Raw genomic sequence first — 10,303 nt, 5'->3', positions numbered from 1 at the left:
CTACAGCATCAGCGGCAAACAGTCTAATGCCGCTGTCAATACCATCAACAAGATCGTTTATGTAAATTGTAAAAAGTTGCGGACCTATTTCGCCGGCCGGAGTGGCCGTGCGGTTCTAGGCGCTACAGTCTGGAGCCGAGCGACCGCTACGGTCGCAGGTTCGCATCCTGCCTCGAGCATGGACGTGTGTGATTTCCTTAGGTTAGTTAGGTTTAATTGGTTCTAAGTTCAAGGAGACTGATGACCTCAGAAGTTAAGTCGTGTAGTGCTGAAAGCCATTTTGGACCTATTTCCCTGCCCTGGGGCACACCTGAAAATACACTTGTTTCTGTTGAAGTTACCCCGTTCAGGACGACATACTGCTCCCTGTCTGTCAGAAAACTTTCTATCCAACCGCGTATGTCATCGGATAGACAGTAAGCGCGCACTTTTAGGAGCAACCGACAGAGCGGAACTGAGTCGAACGCCTTTCGGAAGTCGAGAAATATGGAATCAACCTGGGAGCCGTGCACATACTATTTTGAGCAAATTGACAAGCAACAGTGAATATTTTGAGTAAATTGACAGTGTTGACATTGGTAGTCCTCTCTCCCCTCTGGTAGTAGATTTTTTTATGGAAGACTTTGAGGAGAGGGCACTCATGACAGAACCAATAATCTTCTGGTTATATGTTGATGATATTTTTGTAGTATGGGCTCGTGGTAGGGAAGAACTGTCACAACTCTAGAAACATTTGTCCCCGATAATATCCAGTTTTCGACGGAAGTGAAGAAGGGCGGACGTCCGCACGTATTGAACGATGGAAAGTTCATGGGTAATTGGAGCAATCCGTTTATCATAAGCCCACACATACGGACATGTACTTGCAGGAGTGTAATTGTCACCACTGTTCACAAACTGTGGGCGTCTTTCGAAAGTTGTATGTTGTATGTGATAGAGACAGCACTGAAAAGGAGTTGGAACATATACAATCTGTGATGAAAGACAATGGATATTCTCCACATCAGGCCAGCATTGCTAAAAGGAGAAAAAAAGGGACACTTCTCAAGATCAAGAAGAGAAGGATCTGTTCAAGTTCAGTGACTTCCTCCCATATTTCGGCAATATTTAGTTGAAATTAGCTGACTCCTAAACAGATATTATATTTAAGTAATCTGCTGACCACCTGCAAAGGCTTGTTCTCTTCTCGGTTCGGTAAAGGACGACCAGAGCTTGAAAAAAGGCTGGAATCTACAGAAGATCTTGAAAGTGTGGCAAAGGCTACGGTGGTCTGACCACTCGCACATTACATGAAAGGTGCATCGAACATGATTGCTATGCACACCTTTCACAACTCAGTAAGGCAGCCATTGCTGAGCACTGTATCTTCATAGGAGATTCTGTTGATTATTCTGCCACCGAAATCTTGACGCTGACCTTCTGGAATCCTTCTGGGATTCAGTTATTAGGGAAACTGTGAGAACATGTTTGGCTGAAGATCTTTTTAATTCTGAAGGCTGCTTTCAATTGCATAAGGCCTGGGTCCCAGTGATTCCTTTAATATCTTCAGATTAAAATATTTTGTACCTAGTGGCAGCTCTAGCGACAGTAATTTTATTAATGTGACACCTGAATTTTAACTCCACGAACCTGCATACCGAAAGAGGGCGTGCTTATTGTACCAGTCTTATGCATGCACCTGCGAGCTATAGATGGAGCAGAATTAGTGTGCTAAATGTCGATAGGTGACTGCCTATGTACATATATCTCCGTGCCAATTTTTATATAAAGTTAGTGACGAGGACTAGCAATCTCGAATCCAAAACACTCACTTGAATATCACTGAATTGTTGTCTGCAGAAGTATCATGACAACATGTCGATGTTATTCGGCAGTAATCCTGAAACTTCATGGAATACCCTTCACACCGGGAAATCTACAAGAATGGCATTGTCATAGACATTAAAAATTCACAAGCACAAATTTTCAATGCTTTCGCTATACGATTAGGATTCTGTATGGGACTACGAGAAATTACTTGAGGCTTTTTAATCCTATTTAGAAACATATTAAAATACATTTATAACTAAGTAATTATTATATGCTTTCCTATACAGTGTGTCTGAAATTTCGGAATTAATTTTAAGCATTTTAAACATTTGGCCACCGCATAGCCAGTGTATGCATATGTCACATATATTGTACATACCGCCTCCTCCATCACTCTCTGTCCATCTCTGTCTCCCCCCTCTCTCTACTCACCTGTGCCTGAGCACCAAAAGTAAGTTCCGTTACAACGCTCAGAACACAGTGGTCTAGCAGAGCAGCCGAGATACCAAGCATTACCAAACATTTTACCCATCACACCCACCACTACAGAACAGTTTGAAGAAAGCAAGTTAATACTGCATTGTCCTCCACTTCTGAGCAATGATTAAATTTTCAAGTTTTTTGCTAATTGGGAAGTTATCTCAAAATCACTTGCAAAATTTGTACCGAACAGAAAGATACACAGACACTTTCCTTTGTTACCTAATAAAAATGTGTTAAAAACGCAAAAACGCACAACAGCCACATGATAAAGTGAAAAGACGTGATACGTTAACTATACAGAAGCTCTCCTGCGCAGGAGACCTTCTGTAAAGTTTGGAAGGTAGGAGACGAGATACTGGCAGAAGTAAAGCTGTGAGGACGGGGCGTGAGTCGTGCTTGGGAAGCTCAGTTGGTAGAGCACTTGCCCACGTGCCCGCGAAAGGCAAAGGTCCCGAGTTCGAGTTTGGGTCCGGCACACAGTTTTAATCTGCCAGGAAGTTTCAATGTACAACACTATTTCTAATATCACAGAATGAAACTGTAAAGTACATCCAGGAAGTGGTAAGGTTGCGCAAAGACCCCATGGCACATAAAACATTGATAACTGAAATGTATATTTAAAACAGGGAGCACCATGTTTAGAGTTAATGGAGAACAAGAATACCTTTAAAAATATGAATTAACAAATTTGGTTACACACTTTACATGGGAAAAATCAATTGCATTGCTAACAGGTTTCACAAAGCATCAGATTCTTCACAAGGGTCAGAAAAAATTCTACAAGTCATCTGAGTCAGTGGATGCACTACCAATTTACAATTCGCGTCAAATGCAGTATTGTAACGAATTAATATCTCAACGGAAAACTGATTTCACACAGTCTACGGATTCTTCCCTGTAGTGGGCCTAGAACAAAATTTATATAGATGAAAACCCACGCCGTATACCCCCAGTGACAGTCTCGATGAAAGATCATCTTGAGTTGAATATTGTGCAGCAAGACAACCGTATTGTTGATGTTTGGGGTGAAGAAATGGTATTACTTCTGCATTTGAAGCCGGGTGGGCATATAAAACCATCACACACAGCCAGCAGAAAACAGCTTTACAATGGAAACTCAGCATGATATAGTCAAATAACTGTAAATTCCTTAAATCATTGGACTAGATACTACACAAGAACAATTTTGTAGCCCGACATAACTGTCCTAGTTATGTATGATGAATAAAAATGACTCGTTCAGCAGGAAACGTTTTGTTTCAGCAAAATTTCGTAACTATGAGAAGATCCGGGTTGTGGTCCAACACCAAGGTACTTTAATCACTCCAAGCAATAGTTTCCTACACTTTGAGGGGAATATTGTGAAAAAGGGCAAGGCGAGCTCTACAAAAAGATTTTGATTGACATATATCACAGTTGCTTTCCTGTTCCAGTAACTAATTGCAAGCCGAGTTGCGTTGAAATTGACTGCATTCTGAATGTATCACGTCAACCCTAAAAAACGTACGTTTCAGCATACAAATCCAGCTTGAATGGCGTAGAAAATGCAGGACAGTTTTTCGAGAAAGCGATATCAACACATGAATACGAACGATTTAGTGCCTGCATACTACTCGAAATGCTGATGGGCAAATTCGTTGACGTGAAAATGACTCTCGTCGAGTAATACAGGAACTCATTTTACTACAGAGTGGGACAGACGATAAAGCAAATTATCCATGGAGAGATGCCAGTTGTGAAGGGAATAAGATCGTGTTTGGCAAACTAATTTGGGAAACCCCCTATTCCGCTATAGTCCACAAGTAAGATTAAAAAGTTTCAAAAATACTTGGTGCTTGCATTCAATTGCATTTAAATTATAGATCATGGGCTCTGTTTGCATATCTTCTACATCCGAATGCATCCCGAGAATCATGGTCTGTTAAAAATTTCCTTTATTAGAAATGTCTCAGTTTATCATACTTGGATTTCAAACCAACAATAAAGCGGACCAGAAACGTGATACAAGTGAATTTAACAACTGAAATTTAGGAAATGCAAAAGTTTACTTGAACTCAGATTTCTACCTGTATGATACTTTTGCAGTAAGATTGGTCTAACAATTTATACAGCCTCTAGTTCGAAAGGTGTGCAGGGAGTCGCCCAGCGTGCTATAGGGTGAAGACAATGAGAGGCATTTGCTCAGTCCAACGGAATTTAAGAAGTTAGCTCCCATTGTCATTCTAGGGTGCTCAAAATAGAATGAAAGTGTGAAGACTGAATCGATAGATGAGCATGTTGAAATGTAAGCCTCTGCTAACTTTCCATGAAATATAGCCGCAATTACATTAATACTTCATGACTGTATCCACTTACCAGAATTATGAAGGAACTTGTATAAATTAATAGATGCGGTATCACATGTAATTGTAACACCTCAAACTGCAAACATTATAACTGACACGCAAGGCTTCCTCAGTGATTATGGTAATTTTGTGTATAAAGACATCACCTTCACAACATTCTTCACAATCACTGCTTCGAGAAAACTGTTCAGAGACATGAAATTCATCAAGGTGGAACACTGCTGTTAAAATTCTGGAATAGTCTCGACGTCCACCACTACACCGCTATAGGATGACGAAGAAGAATGGTTCGGTGTGTGCATTAGATAACGTATAACAATTATTAAGCTGGATGACATGTAAATGATTTATTTTAAAATACTCTCACATCTTTCTGTTTCACACACACACATCCACAGCACTCGTATTAGTGCTCACTCTTCAGAGCTGCAGCGGCAACGTACATCCAACATAAGATCTGCATCACAACTGGCGAATTTTTACCTCACCACCGACCTCCAGACCACCAGAATATAAAGCAGGCCGGCAGCCACTATTTTACTTGACTATCTTCGTAGCATCTGTATTGTCACCATCAGCAGTATCATCATCATTATTTAGCATTCAGCCACCAGCAGTGGCATTGGCAACAGTGGTAGCAAATGGCTGAGTCTCAAGGACGAGGATGATAGCACGCTATACCCTCTGTTGGACGACGAAACACTTGCACTTTTCATGAAACATACTCGTATTTCAGTGGAGGACATTAGAATTAGGTATTAATTACCATTTTTGCAAATGTGTGTGTGTGTGTGTGTGTGTGTGTGTGTGTGTGTGTGTGTAGGTGTGTGTGTTTTTCTCCTGAATTAGGTATTAATTACCTTTTTTGCAAATGTGTGTGTGTGTGTGTGTGTGTGTGTGTGTGTGTGTGTAGGTGTGTGTGTTTTTCTCCTTTACTTATCGATTGCCGTTTTCTTTCTCTTAGTATTGTTGAATGGTGGTGTACCTTGCCAATTCTCGCCACCGTCATTATCAGACTGATGGCCCTCTTATCTAGTTCTCTTGCTTTTGTGCCTGTGTATGCACGTATACTTAAAGGGTGCTGTTGGGTTTTTTCTAGTGATCCGGCCGTGCGGTTCTAGGTGTTTCAGTCTGGAGCCGAGCGACCGCTGCGGTCGCCGGTTCGAATCCTGCCTCGGGCATGGATGTGTATGATGTCCTTAGGTTAGTTAGGTTTAATTAGTTCTAAGTTCTAGGCGACTGATGACCTCAGAAGTTAAGTCGCATAATGCTGAGAGCCATTTGAACCATTTTTCTAGTGAGCCGAACACAACACCAGCAATAAGTTACAGGTAGCATTCCGAACGCAGCGACAAAACAGTCGACAGAAAAAGGCGACAAAGACAAGTGTCACTCAGCGACAACAACACTACTGGTTTATATTATCTTGTATGTGAGCGCTGCAGATTATGTCTGTACCTGTCGCGCACGCTACGGTTGGCACTGTAGCTCTCAAACCAGTAGTGTCGCCTGTCACCGAGCGTAAATATGGATTTTACTCGCGAAGCCCCAGCTATATGACGTCAAATTAGATGCATACAAAAATACCCTTGCGGAGGACAGTATATGGAAAGATGTACGGAAGGAGCTCTATGGAAACAGTTTTTTTCTTTGTCTACCCACTTTATTTGCTATTTACTCGCATTTATATAAGTATGTAGAAGCATGATGTATAACCAAATTATTTTCTTAAATATATAAAGATCTTTATTTATGTTTACTTATAAAAAATGGCTCTGAGCACTATGGGACTTAACTGCTGCGGTCATCAGTCCCCTAGAACTTAGAACTACTTAAACCTAACTAACCTAAGGACATCACACACATCCATGCCCGAGGCAGGATTCGAACCTGCGTCCGTAGCGGTCGGGCGGTTCCAGACTGCAGCGCCAAGAGCCGATCGACCAGTTTACTTATAGATAGTATTCAAATTAACTACATGAATTCAACAAAGATTAGTTACGAGTATTAATTGCATTATCTTACCATGATACTACGCCTTGCGTCCACGAAAAATATGGTTAAGCTTGTCTCTCACCTCAAATCCGACACGGTTTGAAAAACCTCTATTATGGGCCTATTCGATCATATTTGTTGACTGAGTCGGTGTTTCACATCGATAGAAGGGAACTGGTTGATCTTCAAGATAAGCATCTCGCAGAATATTATGTAGGCAACCAGCTGCTTTAATCAAATCGTGAGCTGATTCAGCTAAAATCGCAATTGGTGTTTAAGACACTCTAAACACTTGAGATAATAACCCAAACGCGTTTCCCGCAACACAAATGGTAGCTAAAAATTTCTTTTTCCTCGTCCAATCGTGCAACTTTTCGAGAGTATGGCTTCAACAGGTAATTAGTAAGTGCAAATGCTTCATCATCCATTATGAAATGAGGCACTAAATTATTATTGTTTGGAAGGGACTTAGGTGCGGGGAAATTAAAGTTTTTCGTCCCAGTGATTCTCTCTACCTCAGACTTTTGAAATATACGCCTATCACCTTCTTTGCCACAAGAGCCAACATCTACAACAATGAATCTGTAAAGAAAAATCGAAAAGTAATTTTTGTAATCGAGAAAAAACGGATCAGCTCTTTTTTGGTGCCTTTATGCTCGCATGTTCACATCTTGACCATCAATTCTACCCAAACAGTTGGGTATATTCCATTTCTGCCACATATCTTGTTCAATGTGCTTAAAACTAATTTCATTTGGCGAGGACAAGGCTATTGGTATTAGTTTTTCCCATTAAGTTCAAAACATTTCTAACGATCCGGGAGATATAGACGTCTGATATGTGATTATCGTATGCCAAAGATCTAAATATTTCACCTGTGGCCATGAGTTTGAAAAAAGGAAAAGAAAGAACTCCTTTTCATTACATTTATAGGCAATAAGCGTTTTGTAAATGTAAATGACGTAAATAAGAAATTGTGATTAATATTTGAATGTGAACATGTAAAATGTATGCCGTAATTGTCGTTACAGGTGGGGATTTTGAAAGAAGGTGGAAATACATCAAAGACTCCTACAATAGATTCAAACGCAATAATAAGTCAGGAACAGGATCTGCTGCAGCTAAGAACTCTAAATGGACAGTAGATAAATAGTTAAGTCTTCTTGAAACCGTATCTCGGCGTAGAACTGGCGGCACTAACGTGGTGAAAGACAGGTAGACAGAAATTATACTACTGAGCAATCGCGGGGTGAGAGGTGAATGAGGAAGAAACTCCGAATGAAAGTCCTAAATATAACAAGTACTGAGGTTACCAAACGACGACGCCGTAGACGATACTACTGTAGATTTCTTAAAAAAAAGAGATGACAGTCAGCAGACATCGTTGAAAGATATACGTACCATAAAAGCATGATAATGAAATACTTTCTTTGTGCAATAACATCAGAGATGTTTTGGGCTCGCTGCCACAAATTTACAAACTTGAAGCAAAGCAAGAGATTTTTAACAGTCTGATTAACTATCGAATAATGGCAGCTGACAATCCTCTATAATTCAGCAGATCAGTAGTGATGTGTCATGTAACTGTAGTTCATGCCACTCAAATGCACAAACTGTGAGCGCTCCCTATGTCATTTCGAAGCCTTCTATTTCCACCAATTCCGTTACCATATTTGCATACTCGCCTCAAGAGCCTTCTGATTTGACGCTACAATCTGTTCAAGAACAGCATAATTTCAGTGTACAAGAAATTGAAAATGTGCTATACAATAGAACACATTACTGTCTAGACTATGATTACATTTCTTGTAGTACTTGGCTGTAATTCTTCACAAATTAATTTGAAAATAACAAGAAATTGTTTTTATTTACTCTGCCATAAGTTATATATTTTTCTAAATCACTTTAAAATGCTTTTGTAACATATAGAAAACGAAATCATCATCTTCCTCCCCTTCCAAAAGTAAACTCGCAATTTCAATAATCGGCATTTTTCCGCGGGCAGGCGTCGTCTTCGAATTCGAACTGGTTACGGCAGTAACATGTCGCTGTAACGGGTGACACTTCACTCGGTCCCCTGCGTCTGTCGACGTGGACCGTAGCTGTTGCTGCGTGCGGAATGCTACCTTAAATGGGCCATATATGAGCTAGGCTAAGCATCAGTGGGCTCCGCTGGTGATGATGGACACATGCATAACTATTGCATACTTGTGTGTGTGTGTGTGTGTGTGTGTGTGTGTGTGTGTGTGTGTGTACTTATAGATCGTTATTGTTTTCTCTAGTGAGCCAGTTAACTGCTATGACAGTATTGTAGGAATTGTGGACTGACGTCAACAAGTGTATTGAGATGTTGGACCATGGCCGGCCGAAGTGGCCGTGCGGTTAAAGGCGCTGCAGTCTGGAACCGCAAGACCGCTACGGTCGCAGGTTCGAATCCTGCCTCGGGCATGGATGTTTGTGATGTCCTTAGGTTAGTTAGGTTTAACTAGTTCTAAGTTCTAGGGGACTAATGACCTCAGCAGTTGAGTCCCATAGTGCTCAGAGCCATTTGAACCATTTGTTGGACCATGATTTGGTCCAGGAATTGCAAACAGATATCACAGATAGTGACATCACCCGTAATGAGCAAATGCGCTTACTCAATACTCAAGAAGAACTGGGGAGATGCACACTGCAAGCAAATTTGAGTGAGAAAGTGGAGGATGAGTTTTTAGATAAGTATCAGTCTACCTGTCTCTCTACTTTTACGTGTAAAAATTTTTCACGTGGTACTTACAGACAGTCATGATTTCTCAGAAATTCTGAACGAATTAGACCTGCCCTCGCCACTGATGGGACTGTGAGTTGTTTTTCCGATGTCGTCACCTGCATCAACAGCATCCGCAACACGGGGAGCTTTGCCAGTGTGCAGATCGTCACATGGACAAGCGCCGACAGTGCATGCACCCATGTCAGCAATTGCGATACAACAAGAGACGTTCCAAGTGTCCGGCCCTTCATTAGCGACATCGTGTACAACTGCACTGTCAATGTCTGCATCACCGTCAGCGGTATCCAGACCACGAGAAACAGCATCCGGACCATCGACTTCTAGATGGGGTCTTAGTAATACTTGCGATCATCTACCGGCCAGCATGTGCCCCTCTGCCCATCTGCCACTGACAATTGATATCAGGAATGTCACACAGCACTGCCTGACTGATGATTCTTTGCATCGTTGCAAAAAAAATCGTAGCTCAATTTTTATGACACTTGCTCTGCATCAGTACAAGAAGTATGAACCGGTCATGCCAGATGAAGTCACAGAACTAAGTTCTTATTTAACTCTTTGAGTACCAGTGGTTTCTGCCCATAACCACCACTTTATTGATTTTTTAAGGACCATCGCAGTTAGAATGACACCGCCATGCTGTGACAGTATAGAGACATCTAGTGGTATATTGAAGTACTTCTACAAATGTAGTGCATTTTAGGAGCTACTTAGAGCATCCAAAGCAATAGTCTGAGCGGAGATTGTGCTACAGGAGTGTAGGAGATTTTAACATCCGTTTCTTTTATAGTGGCCAAGTTAAGAAGATCACTGACAGTGTAAGGAAGTATATATTCTAAGGAAAAAAAAACGTACCACAAAGGAATTATCAGAAAGCAGCTGAAATCGATGCATGTGACGT

Source organism: Schistocerca americana, chromosome X, assembly GCF_021461395.2.
Source record: "Schistocerca americana isolate TAMUIC-IGC-003095 chromosome X, iqSchAmer2.1, whole genome shotgun sequence".
Lineage (NCBI taxonomy): Eukaryota > Metazoa > Arthropoda > Insecta > Orthoptera > Acrididae > Schistocerca > Schistocerca americana.
This window is presented reverse-complemented; position numbering follows the sequence as displayed.